Source organism: Pongo abelii, chromosome 6 (genome assembly GCF_028885655.2).
Source record: "Pongo abelii isolate AG06213 chromosome 6, NHGRI_mPonAbe1-v2.0_pri, whole genome shotgun sequence".
Taxonomy (NCBI): Eukaryota; Metazoa; Chordata; class Mammalia; order Primates; family Hominidae; genus Pongo; species Pongo abelii.
In genome coordinates this window covers 130725413-130748774 of record NC_071991.2, presented here as the reverse complement: position 1 = coordinate 130748774, position 23362 = coordinate 130725413, and the positions used below count along the sequence as shown (strand labels likewise).

The 23362-nt window shown below is 37.2% G+C and overlaps 1 protein-coding gene across 9 annotated transcripts in view; it reads right to left on the bottom strand.

Annotated features, from left to right (window-relative positions):
* The window catches only part of EXOC4 (exocyst complex component 4), an 870395-nt gene that overhangs the window by 714250 nt on the left and 132783 nt on the right, over positions 1-23362 (bottom strand).

The window sequence follows — 23362 nt, the reverse complement described above, 5'->3', positions numbered from 1 at the left end:
GACTGTATGTGCATCCTTGTCCTTACCTTATACTGGTATTAATATTTATTAAAAATGGCATTTAAGCTTTGTTATGAACATACATACTAACTGTGTCATTGCTGGAGTGAGGAGATACCTTGATCCATGTGAAATAAGTCTTAACCTGGGAGACTGTAGCCCATCACAGCCCCATATGACATTCAGTTCCCTCTAGCAGAAAATCCTTATTCTAGGTGTAGGTGCCTGTCGGCCTAGAGGTCTCTGCATATTTTTTTTCCAGATTACAATAATCAGGTTAAGCCTAATACATGAATAAGACGTCATACCAAAGCAAAGCAAAGCCATAAAGGTTTTTATGTCTTTTGAAAACAATGGAGGCAAAATACTATAATTAAAAGTTTAACTGGAATTAAGATACAGCTGAATTTGAATCTCAGTCTCACCACTTAATAGCCGGGGCAAGGCACTTAACCTCTCCAGATTTCATTTTTGTCACCTACAAACTAAGAATAATAATGGCATTATAAATGTGGGGGTTAAATGAGATAATACATATAAAGTACTAAGCACAGTGGTATGTGGTAAATGCTCATCAAATGTTAGCTGTAATTTTTTAATTTTGTTATTAATGGAGAGAATAAATGGAGAGAGAAGAAAACAATGGTGTATCTGCAGTACAGGAATGGCGAGTACAAATGCTCAGAAGGAACAGAGGAAAAAAATCACCAACAGAAAAGATAAATGGAATAATATACAGAAGATAGGCTGGAAAATAATAGGAAAGGACAATAAAATAAGGAAGAGGCAAAATATTAATTCTTTATGACATTATTGAGCATGTACTGTGAAAATGACACAGCAATAGTTTACAGACAAAAAGCAAAGAAGCTGTCCTTAATGCCTAAGAACTAATAATTCAGTTAAGGAGACTGCAACTTTAGGTGACAGGTAAGAAAACCAAATGAGCCGGGCGCAGTGGCTCACACCTGTAATCCCAGCACTTTGGGAGGCCGACGCAGGCAGACCACCTGAGGTTGGGAGTTCGAGACCACCCTGACCAACATGGAGAAACCCCTTCTCTACTAAAAATACAAAAAAAAAAAAAAAAAAAAAAATTGGCTGGGTGTGGTGGCCTGTAATCCAGCTGCTCGGGAGGCTGAGGCAGGAGAATTGCTTGAACCCAGGAGGTGGAGGTTGCAGTGAGCCGGAGATCACGCCATTTTACTCCAGCCTGGGCAACAAGAGCGAAACTCCATCTCAAAAAAAAAAAAAATAAAACCAAATGAAACAAAAACAAACAAGAGGATATCGACAGGCCTAGATACAATGACTAGATGGGCTTTGTCTGGACCAGATCCAGGCTGTTTCAAGTCAAGGCTTGAGATGGAAGAATCATGATTATTGTTGTGACAAACAGCAAAGGTACAAGTCAATGAAATACTTCAGGTTTGCAAATGAAACCCTAAATAAAATGCAGGTAAAAGCAAACTTCAGCATCTTGGTTGGTTTGTATTTCTTTTTCCATCACAAGAGGATGGTACTGAATAGAAGCAAACTATAGCTCTCCCATTGAAAGGGGATAATGACCTTGAAAAAGTCACTCCACTATGCTTATTTTTTCCAGTTCGAAGTGGAAAGCTTCTCTGTAAAATAGGCACATTTCACAGGAAAAGTACAGTCATCTAAGGAATCAAGTGTCCCAGGAGGAAGCCTGTTCAGAGGACATTAGGCCAACCAAATGAATGAGAGAGAGTAAAGGCAGAGTCAGGACTAGAACTGAGTTCTAGATTATACTCTGGTTTGCTCTTGGCATCCAACTTGCCACTCAACCCCTCAGGTACTTTCCTAATTGATGACATACTTAGTTGTAAAAAGTCACAAGAATAGCCACTTAAAAATCATTCCTTTTTAAATCTTCCTACTCTACAGCAGTTAAGAAAATAAATTTTGAAACCAGACCAAGATTCGAAGCCTGGTTCACTGCTTACCAATCAAATGGGCACGAACAGAGTGTCATCATCTGAACGGAAGAATAATGATAGCAGGCTCTCCAAAGTGTTATGAGGGTGGAAGGAAATAAGATATTTAAGGTTTGGCCCAGGTCATATTCACCAGCATAAGTGAGTCTGAGTGTTGAAGTTTCTTGAAATAACACTAGCATTTCATTATTACAGTCTGTGTCTAATTCCATGGTTCTCCTGCATATCAGAATAACCAGGAGGGCTCACTAAACACAGACTGCAGAGCTCCATCCTCCAAGTTTCTCAATCAGGAGACCTGGGATACAGCACTAGAATCTGCATTTCTAACTAGTTCCTAAGTGATGCTGATGCTGCTGGTCTGGGAACCACTCTTTGAAAACCACTAGTCTTATTAAAGATCATTCCCGATGCTACTGTCTATCCTGAGAAATTCTCATGCTAAGACAAAGGAATGAACCTCTCCTGTAGAATCAGAAAAGGCTAACATAAAAAAAAATTTTAAAAAAATCAATCATCATATGGCCATGTTCGTATGCTATAAAGAAAAAAAAAAAAAAGCAGAGCTAAACAATCCCTAAAGAGAAAATTTTGGTTGTCCTCCCTACCCTTTTTCATAAAAATGTTAGCACAAGTTTATTCTGTACAAACCCCAAGTGATTCACTGTCAGATTAAATCCCCACAGAAATACAGACAGAATGAACAGATGGTCTTTTTCTTTCTAAATACAGTGTGTGTGTGTATTTTATACATACAGTATATATATATAATTTTCTACTGAGCAGTAAAACTCACTTCCTCCAGAATCACAGAGGGCCTAAATGTAATAATCTCAATACTTTCATAACAATCACATTCTGGGGTCCTATTCACTTGCTTCTTTGATATTGTGAACTTCTTGTGCCGTATTTGCATCCCAGCTGGCCACAGATCAGGGAGATACAGTAGATATAAAATCAAGAGCATAACAGATATAAAATACAAGAATTTTCCCAAGCTCTTCTGGCTGCCTCCAGATTTTTATTTTAAAGAAAAGGGCATCATTCTTCACTGTATATACTTCCTTATCTCTTTAATCCTGTGATTAGTGATCCTACAAGATGAACAACAGCTCTTCACACATATTGGAATGGTGTTTATATGTGGGTAGAGAAAAATTTTAAGACTACTTTATATTTAAAATGCAAACTTTCCTTAATGTGAGTGCTGTAAATGCCCCTATTTCACGTCAGGAAGTTGCATTTACCCTTTCACGAGTAAATGGATTTTTCACCATCTTCAATTGCGACCAAGTTAAAAAAAAAAAAAAAAAAAAGGCAAAAGTATTGCTGTTTGACCAGCAAAAATAATATAAAGATTTGGTGACTGCAGCAAAATTATACTAATTACCTTAGACTAGCTGGTGATCTTCAAACTGAGGCTCTCAGAAGTAATTTACTACCATAAACTGACTCAAATACAGCAATTTTAATTTCATATTTTTATAGTTTCTTTTTTCCTTTTTTACATTTTCCCCTTTTTAACGTTGCTGATCTTTAAAAAGGACACTGTCAGGCACTTTTGGTAGTCTTTTATGCTAGGTTATTTGTAACATTCACTTGAAGCTTGAAATTAAAATTCTTTCTCCTACCAATTTAGTGCCTTCCCATTTGGCAAACATCTCTTTTGATTCTTGCATCTTTAATGAAGCTGAAAATTAATATGACTTTTATGTTTAATTCTTTGATTATGCAAAAGAATCATCAACGATGTCAGCATGGTTCTGTATAGTAGGTCAGGAGTTGTAATAAAAGCCTTACATTTCTATAGCACCTCAACTCCCAGAGGACCACAAAACACTTCATAACTGTTTCCATTTCTCAGAGGAAACACCTTCACATCACTCACTGGAAGCTGCCCCTCCAGTGAAACGCATGCTCTGATTAACTATTAAGTCTGTCCTTAGAATCATAGGGTTTACTCCCAAGAATTACATAATAGAAGCTCTGATGATTCTAAGGACAGACTTAACAGTTAAAGAAGGTAATTATAAACCAAAGCTATCACTGAAAGAAATGGATTTAATTTGCAGCAAGTACATTTCACTTATAGCAAGATATGAAGGAACATTTTTTAAATACGAGTAAGAAAATTAAAATGAAAAATCAAAAATTTAAATCATTTTCAAAGAATAAAGGACAAGTTTGTATAGTTTAATTTCACTTAACCTATTATCAAATTTTTCACCATTCTTCCAAATCTATTATTGTCATACCCATGATAGAAATGATACTATCTAAGCATGAGCGTTGGCTATATAATAGTAATACTATGACAGTCCCAATTATTAATGGTTTCTCTTGCCAACACTATTTCATGCCCATTATTTCATGACATCATTTCATATCTGGAAACCTGAGCTAACAATCTGCCTCGCCAACAGAAACTCTTCATATAGGGATGATTTCATTGCAGGCTCGTCTAGGAGAAAGCAGGAGGAACTGGTCTCCTGGGAATATAGCAAACCTTCGTAGTTTTATGAGTCTTCTGCTACATGATTTTTAAATCTACAAAGTTCATCACATTCACAAAGCATTTAAAATTCAACCTTGTCTTAGTTCAAACCACTACAACAAAATGCCACAGACTGGGTAGCTTATAAACAACAGAAATGTATTCCTCACATTTCCAGAGGCTGGGAAGTCCAAGATAAAGGCATCAGCAAATTTAATGTCTGGTGAGGACCCCTGTCCTGTTTCACAGATGGCCATATTCTTGCTGTAACCCCACATGGCAGAACTGTTGAGGGAGCTCTCTGAGGCCTCTTTTACAAGGGCACTAATTCCATTCATGAGGGCTCTGCTATCATGACTTAATTACTTCCCAAAGGCTCCATCTCCAAATACCATCACATTGGGGATTGGCTTTCAACATATGAATATGGGGGTGGGGGAGACATAAACATTCAGTCTATAGCAAATCTTAAATCAATCAATAGATATGTATAGAGTATCTACTACTCATTTGTTCAAAACATATTTATTAAGTGCATACTGCCAAACTCTGTGAGTTTAGGGGAAGAGACAGGCACCATAAATAAGCCATAGTTCCTTCTCTCCAAAGGCTTAAAGACTAGTTGTGAGAAATTTAAAGACATGTAAGAAATGGTCCTCAAGAGAGCCTTTTTAATCTGATTAAAAAGGAAAGATGTGGATTCAGTAGAGGAAGAAAAATATAACTATTAGATATGTCAAATGAGTGGTAAAAACAAGAAATGCAATGAGTTCTTGAAGGGAAATGATCAATGGATGCTTCACAGATAAGACAGAGAACTGGAGCATATCAGAGAAGGTATTCAGAGATGAGGGCAAGGACAGCAGGAAAGATGTATGGAATAAACAAAACTACTACCGTAGGAAAGGACAGAGTCATATTTAGAGGACAGAAAGAAAGGCTGATTTAACTGGAATACAGCATTACTATAGAAAAGGGTAAACTAAGCCTGGAAAAGCAGAGACTTTGTCCGAATTGTACAGGTATTTGAATGCCAAGCTAAGAAAACAATCTTATCCAATAGACTAAGATTGGATAGCAATCTATCTAACAATCTTATCCAACAGACTAGTTTATAATAAGGAAATACAGACCATTTGTAATGAACCTGAAATTAAATTTGCATTTTCAGTTTACTTCTTTGATTATACAATGATACCACTACAGGCAAAGACTGGCATACACACCACTGTCACACCATAAGGAGTCAAGCTCTTGTCCAGTAGCCCTTTCCCATCCAGGAACCTGAAATTTTTCACATTTCTACAGGACACAGTAAAAGTCTGTGGTCTCCTAGTCTGCTAAATATCCTTTTTCATCAAAGTAAAGTCCTCGGGGCAGAGGGGAAAATAAAACCATCATTCATTCCCAAAGAGGCCAGCTTGCAGACCTGTTGGGTTACTAGATATATCTGAAGAAGACACTGACCCCATACACATGGGTCCATTCTATATTACATGTATTCACCTTAGGTAAAGGACCCTAACACTGCCTCCCAAATAGAAAGGAGAAATTTCTACAACACCAGGAGGGATGGTGCCAGGTCAACCTCAGGGCAATGAAGCTCCACTTTTAGCCTGTGTCAATCAGGAAAGCATCTACAATGTGCCTGGGTGTAGAAAAACAAGAGATAAAATTTCTTCCTAATCACAGCAGGTGAAGAGATCATCAACAGGGCCCAGAATCAGAGAAGAGAGAAATGAAAAATGCCTACAGGGATATTCAGTCTATTTCCCTACTGATACACATTCAATTCTGTCAGGATCAAATGTCCAATGAAATTCAACCCAATTTTCCCAGGGGAATATCCTATGGTCCGATAGTTCTCACTGCAGAAATGTTCCCTGCCATTCAGTTTATACTATGTATTTCTTAAATTATTTCTTTCTGTTGTGCTTGCCTATACTACTGTGGAAAGTAAGTAATTCCTTTATTTCTTACTTGAATTTCTAAAGATAACTATAAAGTCTCACCCCCATTGTTCCCAGGTTTAATATTTGCATTTGAATTTCCAATCAAAAGCACCTGACTTATGTAATCTATTATTTTCTATTCCTTCTCACATTATAGCAAGCACTGCCTATGTTAATCTCTTGATTAAAACATAGTTGACCATAAATAAGTCCTTGCTTAATTTTGCTTTAGAGCCCCTTTTTGCTGATATACTGTCTGTGAAAGTATTTGGGTAATTCCTCTAAAGTGCACTGTACTAAACTAATGCCAGCTAATGAGGAGTCTATGATGTATTTCCTCAATATCATCCTCTCTGAAAAGGTTAACATCTCTTTACTTCCATGCTCATTCCTAAACGTGCCACTTCTAAAACTTGTCTCATCTAAAGTCCTTAGTCACAGCAGATGCTCTGCTTGGGACTCCTACCCATTTGTCTATCCTTCCAGTACGCACATGTCCTACACTCAAGACAGCATCTCAGATGCTGCCTCACAAGTACTGGGTAGAAAGGAATGATCAGCCCAGCTCAGTGATGAGATGCTGTTTTGTGCAGCACAGCCAAAAATAGTGTTGGCTTTTTTTATTGCCATATCACGTTGCTAACACATATTTAATGTGCTGTCGTTTGTCACCCCAATGAGACTGGCTAATTCGTGCTGAGCTTTCGTCATTTGCTGTAGTTCAATTGGCGACAGCCGTCATCTTCCTGTGGAATCATATCCAAAGCAGTAGATTTTGTTGACGGTGTTCACTTTATATTTTACTTTATATTTTCAAAACCCTTCACAACTTTCAGGTGGCTAGTCAAAAAAGGTTTGTGCCACTCACTTATGTGACACAACTCTTTGGCAACACCAACAAAAATTTCTGGGAAGCCCAGAACTACTACATATCTGCACCTTTGAGAGCTATAAGATTTTCTATATAATCTTACTGAGGATAAAAAGTTAAAATGATTTTGAACACAATTCCCCTGTGAAGAAGGGTACATCACCTGTGTTCAATGCTTCACTGAATTACAGGTATAGATTTGATAGCAAACATTTATTTTGCCATCCTTCTGCAACTAGGGAAAAGTATTCATAAAACACAGATGAGTAAATAAGATGCTGTTATACAGGTTAAGGGATATTTCTGAATAGCACATTTTCTTAAAATCCTTTCAGCTAGGGAGGACTTTTGAAATTATTACATATAAGTTTTGTAGTTTCCCATTAACCACATTCTCTGTAGTCTCTGGATATAAGAGAGAAACAGCAGGAGAGGACACAAGGGAACTCTTGGTGCCCCACCCTCACTAACCAGTTCTCTCATGATGGAGGTCAGGCTGGGCTTCTGAAGGAACTAAAAGACACTAAGGCAAGTCTATCAAATCCCTTCAACTCCAAGGTCTTTCCCTATAGCTGGCCCTGCCCACTTTCTGTCCTGCTTGCTGTGCTTCTTCGCTCCTTCCAGGCTCACTTACAGACTCGGCTTTTATTTCCTCCCGAGCTGTCTACATCCCCAGTGGAATCGCCAGCTTCGGAAAGCTAACACTCCTGACCTGAACAGCAGCTGGATTCTGCTCAAAAATCTGCTGCCACAGCACTTATAAATGATGAAAAACCACAGAAGCAAAGAAAGGCAAAATGTGGCATCATCATGAGAAACTCCAGTCTCTAAAGACAGTGTAATATTTTGCTGTGACAACTATAGAAAGCTGATTAAGCTGACGAACTACTTAAGGAAAGTGCTCCTCAGTTCACTCACAAGTTTCTGAGCTGGTCCATTTGTATGGCTTCAGCTATTCCCAGGCAGACAGAGAATCCCTAAATTTCTATCTCCTGCCCTTACCTCTCCCCTGGTCCCCCATGATCAATCTAGCTGCCTGATATGGCTTGGCTGTGTCCCCACCAAGATCTCATCTTGAAATCTTGAATTCCCACGTGTTGTGGGAAGGACCCAGTGGGAGGTGACTAAATCACAGGAGCGGGTCTTTCCTGTGCTGTTCTCGTGATAGTGACAAGTCTCATGAGATCTGATGGTTTTAAAAATGGAAATTTCCCTGCACATGCTTTTTCTTTTTTTTTTTTTTTTTTGCCTGCTGCCATCCATGTAAGATGTGACTTACTCCTCCTTGCGTTCCGCCATGATTGTGAGGCTTCCCAGCCACATGGAACTGTGATTCCAATTAAACCTCTTTCTTTGTAAATTGCCCAGTTTGGAGTATGTCTTTATCAGCAGTGTGAAAACAGATTAATACACTTCCTATAACACAATTCTGCAAGGATAGTCTACTAATACACAGACCTTCAATTCAACATGCACAAAGCACCATCTTCCTGACCCTAATTCCCAATCACTCAGGTTCACAACTTCAACCTGACTTAAGACTCTCCATTTTTTTTTTTTTTTTTTTTTGGAGGAGTTGTTTCACTCTTGTTGCCCAGACTGGAGTGCAATGGTGCAATCTCAGCTCACTGCAAGCTCCGCCTCCTGGGTTCAAGCGATTCTCCTGCCTCAGCCGCCCAAGTAGCTGGGATTACAGGCACCCGCCACCACACCCGGCTAGTTTTTTTGTATTTTTAGTAGAGACAGGGTTTCACCATGTTGGCCACACTGGTCTCGAACTCCTGACCTCAGGTGATCAACTGCCCTTGGCCTTCCAAAGTGCTGGGATTACAGGCATGAGCCACCATGCTCAGCCGACTCTCCATTTCTTATAGTTAAACCTAAAAGTTTTGAAAATTCCTTCTTTCAAAATCTCTCTCATCTCTATTGCCTTTCTTTTCCCTGCCCCTGCCTTACTGTAGCCTTTCCCTCCGCATTGATTGAACCTGCCTTCTAATTGGAAGCTCTCCATTTCCTCCTCTACCAATTCATTTTGCACACTGCTGCCAGATAAACCATCCTAAAAACATTACTTTCACTACTTTATTCCTCTATCCAAAAATGCATAATACCTATGAAGTAATCATGTCCCCAAAAATCAACTTAAATCTGATCAAGGCGCTAGATCCAAGATATAGGACAAAAATAAATAGCAAATGACGCTAGCAATCAGCCAAAGCCAGCCACACTGTGGAAAATTTTACAAACCAAATGATATAGTTTCTTCAATAAATAAATTTCAAGGGATAAAAATAAAATGACAGATGGAACAGGAACTTATAGATTAAAAGAATCTTAAGAAATGTATCAATCAAATTGCAATATTTAAACTTATTTGGATCCTGATTCAAACAAAATGTTAAAAATATATAATTATAATATTTGAGACAACTGGAAATGTGAACACTGACTGGATATTTGATGATAAGGAAATTAAGTTTTTAGGTATCATTTTGTTATTTTTGAGACAGAATCTCACTCTGTCACCCATGCTAGAGTGCAGTGGCACAATCTCGGCTCACTGCAGCCTCCACCTCCCCGGTTCAAGCGATTCTCCTGCCTCAGCCTCCCAAGTAGCTGAGACTACAGGCACAGGCCACCATTCCTGGCTAATTTTTGTACTTTTACTAGAAACAGGGTTTCACCACATTGGCCAGGATGGTCTCAAACTCCTGACCTCAAGTGATCTGCCCACTCCGGCCTCCCAAAGTGCTGTGATTACAGACGCGAGCCACCATACCTGGCCAATTTTTAGGTATAATTTTAAAAAGAGAGTTCTTATTTTTTAGAGGTACATATTAAAATATAGATAAAACAGTATAATTTCTAGGACGGTTTCAAAATAATAAAGGAGAGGGAAATACAGAGGGATAGAAAACAGTATCAGTCATAAATTGATAATGCTGAAACTGATCAAACTGGATAATGAATACATGGGGAACCATTCTACTGGTTCAATTTCTGAACATGTTTGAAATTTTCCATAGTAAAAACAAAACAAAAAATATAATAGCAGCGCATGGCTTAAAAGGCAAAGTCCAAGCCGCCCAATCTCTTCTTCAAAGGTCTCCCTATCATCCGAAAGTATTCAATCTTTTTTTTTGTTTTTGGTAACATGTTCTAAGAAAACAAACAAACCCCCCAAAACCCATCTCCCCCAGCTCTTTATAGTGCTGTTCATATTACACATTTATACTTAATTGTGTGAAAACATGCCAAGTCCCCCTTTGCCCATGAACTCAACTACTTTAACCCATTCTGACCTCAACCTTCCAAGGTCTTCTCTAGCACTTGTGTTCAGACACATGGGACCATAAACTGTTCTGCAGTGTTTTTGTTTTGTGTTTTGTCTTAGCTCCCAGCAAGATTAAAATAATTTCCTAAATTCCTTTTACATGAACATGTTAAAAAGGAAAAAATTTCTCCCCTCCATTACATAAAAATCTCATCGATATAAGCCTTAAAAATTCATACAAGTAATAAATTGGGGGGGAAGCAACCTAGAAAACCCCCTTCTTAATAACAGACAATTAACATGATGATATAATTGTTTCCAGTCCAAGAAATTATTGGAGGAAATAATGCATTTGTCAACATTCTCAACTGTTCAAGTCAGAAATAGGAATTATCTATGTTTGCCAACTTTGGGCTGCTACTCTAAATAAAACTGACCAAAATCTGTAAATGGAGATCAGTTAGAGCACAGATGTCTAGTTTTTCTTTTCCCTTTATAGTAATGTACATTAAAGCACTTTCCCATATTTATGAAGTTTCATAATTCTATCTTCATTTACTATATGTTGCAGAACACAAACACTCTCCTAAACATGACATATCTTTCAAAATGAATCAAAATTTGCCTTCTGTAAACCTCTTCAACCCCTTAAGACTTTAACGGATTTGATTTTAATATGACCAATCTTGTATCACTTACTAATCCTGCCTCTTAACCAGGAGTGTGCATTAGAATCAGTTAGAATCCTACTGAAGCATGCTCTAGAGATGTGGGGTCCACAGGCCATTCTAATTGTGCATCCCCACAGAGATTTGTTGCTTTAAGATAGTAAAGATAACAAAACTAAGACTGACCATGAATAGGATAACAGAATCCAGAAGACTTCATCAACCCGATTATACATACATTTAAAATAGACCAAATAATGGGGTTCAATACATTATAGTGCACTGTCTGACTTCTGCATTGGTGTTTATTGCCACCTCTTTACCAGAACAACTGAGTCTTGCCCAGTACAGCAAAGATTCACAAAAAACAAAAACAAACAAAAAAAAAAAACAAACTCTTCTTTCATTATGTCTTTCATTTGCAGAATTCCAAATAATGGAGATCTTACAAGCCAAGATTAGAAGAAATGGTGCAATAACAGTTTCTATGTCACCTTTTACCACAGAAGGTTTAAAGTCAAGGGCATAAAATATTAATATCCTACAATTTCACTTCCACTCAGTTTTTAAATTAAGCTTTGCATACACATTATGGTACACGTATCAGTAATATCCCTCCATTCTATATTCCAGCCTTCAACCCTGAACAAGAGTATAAGCAGAACAAACTAAAGTGGCGAAGGATTGCTCCCTTCACTACCAGAATGCAGTACTCACTGGAGTGACAAACAGGTAAAAGAAGCATGCTCTCGAAGGAACAGCAACTGCCAGAGAGCTCTTTGTGCTCCCTGCTGACAGCCACTTCATAAAAGCAAGATATACAAGAGAAAGCAACACCTTTGAAAAACAGGGAGAGAGGAAGTCACAGCTATTGCAATTACCACTGGTTCTGGAGAGGAATGGTGGGAGGCCCAGTGACCACTGGAATAGCCATAATTAGCAAAATATTCAGAACATTCAGTTGATCTAATCTGAAGCCACTGCCAAAAACAAAAAAGACATAGCCTTACCTTTCTTGACTGTATTGGGTAATGCAAAGGCTTAAACCAATCTCAGTGCCTTTATCAAAATATTTGGTATTTTAAAACAGGAAAAGACAAATCTCTATGCAGAGATGGCTATTCTTTTAAACTTGAAATCCACACAGTAAATATGTACAATTATATCTGTCAATGTAAAAAAAAAATAAACTTGAAATCCTGAATATTCACAATTAGAAAACAATCATACATGAATACATGTACACATGTATAGTGGTAAACACACTTCTATATATACAAACAAATCCCTGGTTGGACATATTCCTCAACACAAAGCCTTGATTTTAAAAATATGTGAACTGAAATAATTTCAATTAAAAGAATCAGTTGAAAGAGTTATCACGGATTCTCTTAAGTAAAATGTCAAGATGCCAAAGTATAAGCCAAAGTAGGCTTTTAAATCAATGACTTAAAAATTGCAAAAGAAAGCTAGGGCAAGCCGATTTCCATATATTTGACTCTTTGGTGCTAAAAAACATGATTTAAAACCCATAACAGTTTCTCCATCTCTAAAATGGGGCGCAATATGACAAATTGTAACAACAGAAAGATCAAAGGGATTAATAACATATAAAAAATAATTTCAGTACTTGAGTGAAAAGTGACAAAAGTGTAACTACTACAAGAATTAACTCACTTGAACAAAGGAGTTCTGTGAAAGACTTGTATTTTCCTAAATGTATCTTGAATGGTCTTTAATGTGATCAAACTGGTGAAATGTTGCTGAATCTGGTAATCACGTAAATATTCTCTAACAAATTAAGAGCAGTAGACAATGAAATACCAGCCTCTATCTTGTGACACAAACCCAAAGACAATGACCTCATGCCAGTGTCTGACTGGTGGGTCTATAAAGGCAAACTTACAAAGTCCACAACGAAGTGGCAGAAAAAAATAGCTGGAAATTCCTTGCCACTCTTCACACTAAATAAATTCTATTTTCCCTCCATTTAAATCTGAGCTACCCAACTGACCAAAAGAACACAGGAGACGTGATACCAAGTAATGCCCCAAGGCCAGGCCTTAAAAGACCTGCAGCCTTCACCCTTTAGAATGCTCTCTAGTTAAAGCTAGCAATCATGTATGAAGTCCAACTACCCTGAGACAACGCTGCTGCAAGGTCATGTGGTGAAACAGAAGCCAAGTGGAGAAGCGTGATGGTGCCAGATACATAATAAAGTCTTCTTGGACCTTCTAACCAGTCCATGCTGCAGATGCGCAGCCAAGTAAATGTTCTCAGCCAATGCCATGTCAAGTAGAAGCACTGTGCATTGGAGCCTTCATGAATTCCTGACTCACAAAACTATGAGAAATAAAATGGCTGATGTCTTAAGCCACCAAGTTTCTGAAGAATTTGGCATACAGAACTATGAGAAATAAAATGGCTGATGTCTTAAGCCACCAAGTTTCTGAAGAATTTGGCATACAGGAAAAAAAAAAAAAAATCAGAAGAACTATCGCTATACTCAAGGATTCAGACATACTCATTGCTTCCACAATCAGAAAAAGTTTTTTTTTAAATACACTTAAAAAAAAAAAAAAGACCAATTCAGGAAAATGTAATTATCTTTGCTCTAAAACCTTCTCAAGTAGGCAAGAGCAATATGTCAGTGAAGGTCACGCCAGTAGCTTTAATTTCACTCAAATCACAGAATGATACTTTCTACATCACACTATTTCACGTCATGCTATTAATCACTACCACTTATTATGGCCTCTTGGTTCCTAGCAACATTCTTGCCTTGGCCCAGGTGCACCAAATCTTGACGAGCACACTTAAAGAAGCGGTAGCAGCATGAGTCTGACGGACACTTGGCTTTTAACAGTTCACCCTCTAAAATATCAGACAAAACCAGACAGAGATAAGCTTTGGAGGCAGTGAGGGAGAAGGAAGACCTGCCATTTCTACACCTGTGTTCTCTAGACCAAGACATAATGAGGCCCAAGCAGGCCCATCCTAGGTATGTGAAAATTTAAGGAGAGCAGCCTTCCTACCAGATCAACCTATTCTGGGGTATCCCCTGCCAAGCTACTATTGTCTAAAGTTTGCTGCAATGTATTAAGATGTCCACGACATTGACATCACACTTCACTACGCATTAGACACCCTAGCACTCTGATTTGGGCATTTGCTACGTCTCTACTAGAAGCCAGAGGAATCTCCCTGGCTGCTCATCAGTTCCTGCTTGAAGAATTAGTAGTGAACATAAAACAACACAGGGAGAGTCCTGGTGCTATAGAAACAAACTCAAATTTAGAAGATCGTTAATTTAACTTGTAAATGTTAATTATATTCTGTTCATTTGGCAGCATACTATCCATTGACAAGACAGAAGAAACATTCCAGGAGCAAGCACTTTTGTGGAGATTCAATGGCCTGGCCAGCGACATGACTTCACAATGCCACGCAAAACAGAGGTTATCAAAAAGTTTTACAGGCTGAGAAATGATGAAAAACTATTTCTGCAAGAATACTCTCATATGTTTTCTGGCCTGAAATACTAAAATAGGCTTATTTTACTTTAAGGTATAGAATCCTCGGCTAACCAAAATATCAAAGTCGACAGAACCTAAGAATAACCTAGTTTCAGACCTGAATTCAAAATAGAAATTGCATCTGTCTCCTTGAAAATCCCCTCCAGATCAAGGATCAGTACTATTAATTTTGTGGATTCTCTTACCTGACAGCAAACTTCAAGCTCTCTCTGCAAGAGGTTAATTTTATCACTAAACATTTATATGGCAGTTAACAGAAGTAAAATGATTTTACATTTTGTCTCCGTTAATCTCCAGAAAAAAAGAAATCAAGGCACTAAAAAAAATAAAGTGACTTGTTCTAGGTGTCACTGCTAGTGGTAAACAGTATAATCAGAACCCACTGTCCCCATCTGTAGACACTGCTTAGCATGCCAAGAAGTTACACATTTAAGTCAACAATGGCTAAATCGACAGTTGTGTGAGATGTGAAAAGAATTTAGATTTTTTACAGAATCATAACATCTGGAGGATGGGTTTGTTCAAAGTGATCCTCTTCCTTTGCTATGCAGAATTCAACAAGATTGAATATTTTGTGTTTCTAGTGTACCTCAGTCTTTTATACACCTGAAAACACACAGACAAAAATATGACACACTTGTCACCAAGTAGGTGTCATTTTGGAAGGTACTGCCGCTGCTCAAAAGGGCAAAAACACGTATTTCTATTATCACAGTTTCAAAAAGAGTGAAAACTGAAAAAGGAGTGCAATGGTGTGTGGTCACAGGGCTGACACCAGGGAAAAACTATGACACCCCGTTACTATGATAGCTATAGCCTTGTCTCCTCACTGTCTGTCTCCAGACAAAAACACGCTGAGACAAATGAGCCTTCCAACTAAAGGATGGGTTCTGGCTGCCAGGGAAAGCCCAAGTTACAGTGGAAAAAAACTGCTGAAGTCATTAAAAGATCAAAAATTATTCTCTCTTCCAAGAATTTACTATACAAAGAATTTAATATACAAGGAACATTTCAACTTTTCAGCAGGAAACGTTTTGCATTCAAAGAAATACAGAAATTTGAACTCTAAACACTTATAACTCTATTCATCATAATATCCCATCATCTTCATTCATGCTGTTACATACTTAACTAAAGGCTTCTAGTATTCTGTTCAATTATTTTGTTCTCCAGGAATGATTTCTAACCTAAAGAACATTCCTCCAACAAGTACATGAAAACTAAATCGGCCCCATGTGTAAAACTGTACATAGAAACTTAACCAAAAATCTTCATCCTAAACCCTCCATATAAGTGAACATTAAATATTTCCCAGCCGGGGCTCTCCGGTGTTCATGTATTTTTTTCTATTCCCCAGTACTCAGCACATAGTTGGTCCCAATAATTTAACACTAAACCATCATTAAAATATCTGTCATATTGGAAACTAGGCTGGCAGATGGACCATATCATCTTACAGATTTTCTAAAAGACTCTGAAAAGGTTTAGAAATCTTCTTCTCCCTTCTTCGTATTCCTTTAGCATACACCAAAGCCTGTCTTGTTTACTTCACTACTAAACAATACCTCAAGTAATGTATGCATGGACTCTCCACTAGCCTACAAAAGTTTGCCTGTCTTAGTCTCTACCCTCTCTATTCAGTCCTTTTCACTCAGTCCTTTTCATTGCTACCACATTAATCTTCCTTCATCTTATCACACTCCAATATAAATCTCCAAAGTTCCCATATTACCTACAGCAAAGGTCCTCAAACTTCAGTGTGCGTAAGAATCACCTGAAAGTCCCGCCCCCAGAGTTCTTGTTTCAGTCAATCAAAGGTGGGGATACAAATTTGCATTTTTTAATATGTTCCCATATAATGCTGATGATGGTCCAAGAGGTATACATTGAGAACCACTTACCCAACACAAAGACTTCCAAATACAAGATCCTAAACAAATACATCAGAATCACCTTAGGAGCTAAAAAACAGAATGTAGTCCTTATCCACAGTGACTGTCATTCATAAGGTGTAGGATGGAGCTAAGAATCAATCCCTAGATAAGTCAAATGTGTAACCAGGTTCAGAAACTATTGCTCTAAAGATAAATCACAAACCACTTAGATAACCCTAACAGGTTTTCACAACCTGCACCCAAATCTACCTATCCAAGCTTATCATCAGATCCACAAAATAAACCTTCAGTTATGCTAAACTCTTCTTCTTACCTATCCCTGAATATCCTTGTCTACTCATTCCTTTTTTGCCACTTGCAAATATTATCTCATGAGCCTTTCCACCTACCTGGAGTGCCATTTCCCATCTCCTCTACCTCTACAAATCCTCCAAGGATCAACTCATTATCAATCTCCAAAACCTTTCTTGGGCCATTCAACATGTCTCAGAATAATAACATTACATATTACATCTACTACTCTTCTTACATTCAGCAACATTAGTCCATCTGTGTGTCTGTGCCATTAGCCATCTAGTTTATTGATGGGTATAATATATAGCTTAATATTACTCAGTACCGTACAACCTGAAAGAATTCTGAGAGAACTAGAAAACATGGAAATCTAAAAATAACTTTAAAGTTACAGAACAATTTTTATTGCATAGCAATTACAAATTAAAATATTTATATGAACCTCTTATTCAAAAATGCTCTATGCTCAAATTTATAGGACAATAATAAAGATGAGTAGAATAGATAGTTAAGAAACAATCAACAGATTAACTCAAGTCATGACTAAGGCCATTCTTCCATGACATGCTTAAGAAAAAAGATAAGGGCAGAAAAGTAGATAGTTAAGAGGCAAAGAAAAATGCGGAAAGAGAAAGCAAGCAAAAATGCAAAGAACACTGACATACATTGGCCTCAGAGCAATTAAACAAAATACATGAAATAAAATGTTATTTCTATGTCAGACCTCTCACCTTTCATTAGAACAGTTTCAGTTCTATGTTCTTTCTCTGTCAAATAGCTTATGCCATTGGTACATGTATGCATTAACGTGGAATAGCAACAGCACTGCCAAGTGTATAATTAGTTTGGAGACTACAAGTTTCTGACAGATGTAACACATAATTGATACCTCTTTTAGTGTCTTAAATTCATCTTGTCTACTTTCTCTTAAACTATAAAATTTCCAAGGACCCATATTTTAGAAAAATAAAAAAATAAAGATCATGGATCCATGATAAAAATAAGTCATTTCCAAAAAGTAGATCAGTACCTAACAGGCTAAGCCTAGAGGTAAAGGGAGTGGGATATGAGGAGTGACTGCTAATAGATACAAGGTTTCTTTTGGCATAGATGAAAATGCTCTAAAATGATATGATTTTGATGGCTGTACAACTCCATAAACATAATAAAGAAACCACTGAAATCTATACTTTAAATAGGTAAATTTTATAGCATGTAAATTACATTTCAATAAAGCTGTTTAAACAACTCATTCCATAACTTAATGACAGAATCCCCAAATCACTCATTTTATTTTATTTTATTTTTATTATACTTTAAGTTCTAGGGTACATGTGCACAACGTGCAGGTTTGTTACATATGTATACATGTGCCATGTTGGTGTGCTGCACCCATTAACTCGCCATTTACATTAGGTATATCTCCTAATGCTATCCCTTCCCCCTTCCCCCAACCCCACGACAGACTCCGGTGTGTAATGTTCCCCTTCCTGTGACCAAGTGTTCTCATTGTTCAATTCCCACCTATGAGTGAGAACATGTGGCCAAATCACTCATTTTAAACTATATGTATGAAATGTATAACTCATTTAATAAGCCAGAAAAACTTATTTTTAATCTGTAAATCTCACCTGTTAAGATCTGATGGAATTTAAAGTTGCTTAGTTCATTACAATCATTTTTATTATGAAATAATGGGTTTCGTTTTCAGCTGTACAGGAATTATATACATCTGACAATCACAAAGTAAGCAGAGTTAGGGAAGACATGATATCTTACTTTGTTTATTATCATAACTAATTCCTCATGGTAGTATTCTAAATAGGATCCTAACAGATTCAATAATTGTTTTCAGTTCAGAACATAAGTAAAAGCCAAAGATGGGGGGGTCATAAAAATTTATTCAGAAAGTATTTTATGACCTTGCCATAAGTAAAATTACATAGTCCATAACATACTTTCTAGGCCTTGATGTATTCAAGTTCTAAATGTCGTAAGTACTATAATACAAATAATTACATTTATATATTCTAAAAATGTCTGATGTATTTGTGTAATACTAGCTATTTTTATTAGTACTTCATGGTTATCTCTTTCCATTCGCATACGTTTAATCTTACGTTTAAAGTGTATCTTTTAAACCCAAAATGACAAACTTGTATTAAAAGGGGAGAGATACATATTTTTTCAAAAGTGCCACTATCAGAAAAGAGAAAAAAAAAGACTATAAATGTTCAAGTTTAAAGACAACTAGGCTGGGCGCGGTGGCTCACGCCTGTAATCCCAGCACTTTGGGAGGCCGAGGCGGGCAGATCACGAGGTTAGGAGATCGAGACCACCCTGGCTAACACGGTGAAACCCCATCTCTAGTAAAAGTACAAAAAATTAGCCGGGCGAGGTGGCGGGCGTCTGTAGTCCCAGCTACGTGGGAGGCTGAGGCAGGAGAATGGCGTGAACCCCGGGGGGCGGAGCCTGCAATGAGCCGAGATCGTGCCACTGCACTCCAGCCTGGGTGAAAGAGCGAGACTCCGTCTCAAAAAAAAAAGACAACTAAATGAAATACCTGATTCTAAACTGGTTTCTCTACTGGAGGGGCAAAAATACTGCTATATAGAACATTACTGGGTCAGTTGACAAAACAAGAATATAGACAGCAGAGTAGATAACTTGCTGTCCATTTTTCAAAGAAAAATGCATGTGTATGTCCGTATATACACAGAGAAAACAGGAAAAAAGTGGTAAAACGTTAAGAACAGCTGAATCCAAATAAAGAGGTATATGGCTCTTTGTACTATTCTTATTCTCACAACTTTTCTACAATTTTAAAATTATTTAAAAATTTTTAAAGTAATAAAATATCATAAAATGCATCTCTTGAAACAGCATGGTTGGGTCTTGGTTTTTTTTAAATCCAGTATGATCTCTGTCTTTCAACTGGAGTATCTTGTCGATTTATATCTAATGTAATTATTGATATGGTTGGTGCTAAGTCTATCATCTTGCTTTGCGGTTCTATTCATCCTATCTTTGTTTTTATCGTTTCTTTCTTCCTTGTTCTTTTTCCTCCCTTCCTTTCTTCTGAATTAATCAAATATTTATTCACTGTTCAATTTTATCCCCTCAACTGGCTTCTTAGCTATGTATCTATCTTAGAATTTTAAGGTTTGCTCTAGAGATTGAAATACGCATCCTTAACTTATCATAGGGTACCCTAAACATTATACCTCTTCATGAATTATACAAGAAATTCACAACAGCATAATATCATTTACTCTACTCCCATCTTTTGTGTAATTATTATCATATATTGCCTTCCAAAATATATTATAAAACCCACATACACTATGATTGTTTTTGACTTAGAAATTTTAAAAATTCTTTAAATAAAAATAAATCAAGAAATGTGGGGGGGAAAAGCATTTTTTTTTTGTCCACATATTCACCATTTCTGGCCCTACTTACTTTTTTCTGTAGATCTAAGTTACCATCTGGTATTATTTTCCTTCAGCCTGAAAAACTTTTTTTTTTTTTTTTTTTTTTTTTTTGAGATGGGAGTCTCGCTCTGCCACCCAGGCTGGAGTGCAGTGGTGCGATTGCAGCTCACTACAACCTCCACCTCCCCAGGTCAAGCAATTCTCTGCCTCAGCTTCTGGAGTAGCTGGGATTACAGGCACCAGACACCACACCCAGTTAATTTTTTTGTATTTTTAGTAGAGACAGGGTTTCACCATCTTGGCCAGGCTTGTCTTGAACTCCTCACCTCATGATCCACCCGCCTCAGGTTCCCAAAGTGCTGGGATTACAGGCATGAGCCACCGCGCATGGCTGAAAAACTTTCTATAACATTTCTTTAAGTGAAAAGTCTAGTGGTGACAAATTCTTTAAGTTTTAGTTCATTTAAAAATGTCTCTATTTCAGCTTCATTTTAAAGAATATTTTCGGTAATACAAAATTCTAGATTGACAATTTTGGTTTCTTTTCAACACTCTTAGAATGACATACATTGACTTCTGGCTTGCATTGTTTCTGATGAGATGTCACTGATAATTTTTATCACTGTTTGCTTGTAGGCAATGTGTCTTTCTTCCTCTGGCTATTTTTAAGAATTTTTTCTTTGGTTTTCATAATGTGCATATGTGTTGATTTTCTTTGTGTTTATCTTGCTTGGGATTTGTTACATTTCTTGCATCTGTGGGTTTATGTTTCTCAACAAATTTCAAAACTTTTTGGTCACTATTTCTCCTGATATTTTTCTACCTCAATCTCTCTGTCCTCTCTCCTTCTATACCTGTAAACCACATAACTGTTAAGCTGCATAATATCCTTGAAGATATTATAGCTTTGTTCATTTTCCTTTTGTCTATTTTTTCTCTGTGCTTTGATTTGGATGGTTTACATTGATCTATCCTCAAATTCACTGATCCTTTCTTCTACAGTATGTTATCTGCAGCTAAATCCATCTGGTGAATTTTTCGTTTGTTTGTTTATTTATTTATTTGAGATTGAGTCTCACACTGTCACCCAGGCTGCAGTGCAGAGGCACAATCTCAGCTCACTGCAACCTCCACCTCCTGGGTTCAAGCAATTCTGCTGCCTCAGCTTCCTGAGTAGCTGGGATTACAGGTACCTGCCACCACGCCCAGCTAATTTTTTTGTATTTTTAGTAGAGACAGGGTTTCACCATGTTGGCCAGGCTGGTCTTGAACTCCTGACCTCAAATGATCCACCTACCTCGGCCTCCCAAAGTGCTGAGATTACAGGCGTGAGCCACCACTCCCTGGTGGATTTTTCATTTTAGATATTTATTTCTATCAACTTTTTCACTCTGGTTAAGAGTCACATTTTCCTGCTTTTTAACAAGCATAATAATTCTATGCTAGACACATTGCGGGTGCTTTGTTATTGAGAAACTGAATTATGTTGTCTTACTTTAGAGAGAGTTTTGTTCTATCAGACAATAAATTTACAGGTGGATCAAGATGATAAAATAGAGGCTTGCTTTGGGGCTTTGCTGTATGAGATCTATAGTAGCCTGTCTTCTACTCCTAGACTAGCCCTACTCATAAGGTGTGACCTTTCTGAGGTCACAGCTGAAAGCACAGTATGTTCAGCAAGCTTTCCCCACACTGGCTGGTCTGAGCTCCAACACTGCTGAGAAGTTTCCAACTTCTGAAATCTTCATTCAGCTCACAGTCCCACAGTAGCTTTTTTCTGCCAAGCCTTGTGGTGTACACAGCTTCATATCTGACCAAAGGGCTAATCGTTTGGAAAGTATTCACGAGGAAGATGCAGGGATGAAGGTAGAGCTCACCTAGTGTGTTCTTTTTTTCTCAGCTGACTGTGCTGACTACCTAAGTTGCTTACAGCATAAGGTAACTTCATCAAGATGAGAAACAGAAGTCCCTAATTCTAATTATTTTTTATCTAGCTTTACAATCTATTATTTCATACTTAAACATGGATATGAAAGGCACACATTATTTACACAGGACGGATAAGCATATCAACATGCAAAATGTTAAATAACCAGCCTCCAACCCATAAAGATATTTTATTCAATACACAAATATTCACCAAGCACCTACTACAGGCATGGTAATTGACAAAGCAGTAAAAAGTTTCAACCAATATTATTTCTACTGAACCACCAGTAAAGAACATACACTGTACCAAAAGTTGTCTAATGAATGAAAAACCAGGAATCAATCATTCAATCCACCAACAGCATGTCTACATTCTAAAAAATGACTATAATTTACATTCATGATTTACTTTTTTCTGCAAAGACTCCTATTTGCCATGCAAGTAATTTCATTCCTACACAGTTCCATTTTCCAATTCCCTACATATACTTAATTTTTTTCATATTAGCAGATACTATCTAACTAAGTTACTTCTATTTAGTTATGTCAAACTTGCTTCAGCTAACTCTTAATTATATTTCTAATTTCCATCTGGCCAAATCAAATATATTTTGCTCACATATGGAGAAAAAATATAATACAATTTCTAAATATCATTTCAGCAGCATCATACCAAAGAATAATATTATTCCTCTAATCTTCAACAAATCAAGCAAAGTGATACATTTATACCTCACAGATCTATTCTCATCTCTCAAAATAGGCTCTTGTTCTGTCATGTAACCCAATATATGCAAAAGTTGACTATAAGGAAATAATCAACAAAATTAAGCTACGTACATGTTTATAAAATAATGCTTAAGAACATTTTAATGTTTTTTACCTTAATATATGACTAATTCCCGTCAAGTAAAGTATACTACAACAGAAAGCCAGATACTATACATACTGAGAATATGCTTCTATTTTTAAAGTCTGCCAAAAAAAAAGAAGTCTGTTAAAAGTTTTTGTTTAGACAGAGTCTCACTCTGTTACCCAGGCTGGAGTGCAGTGG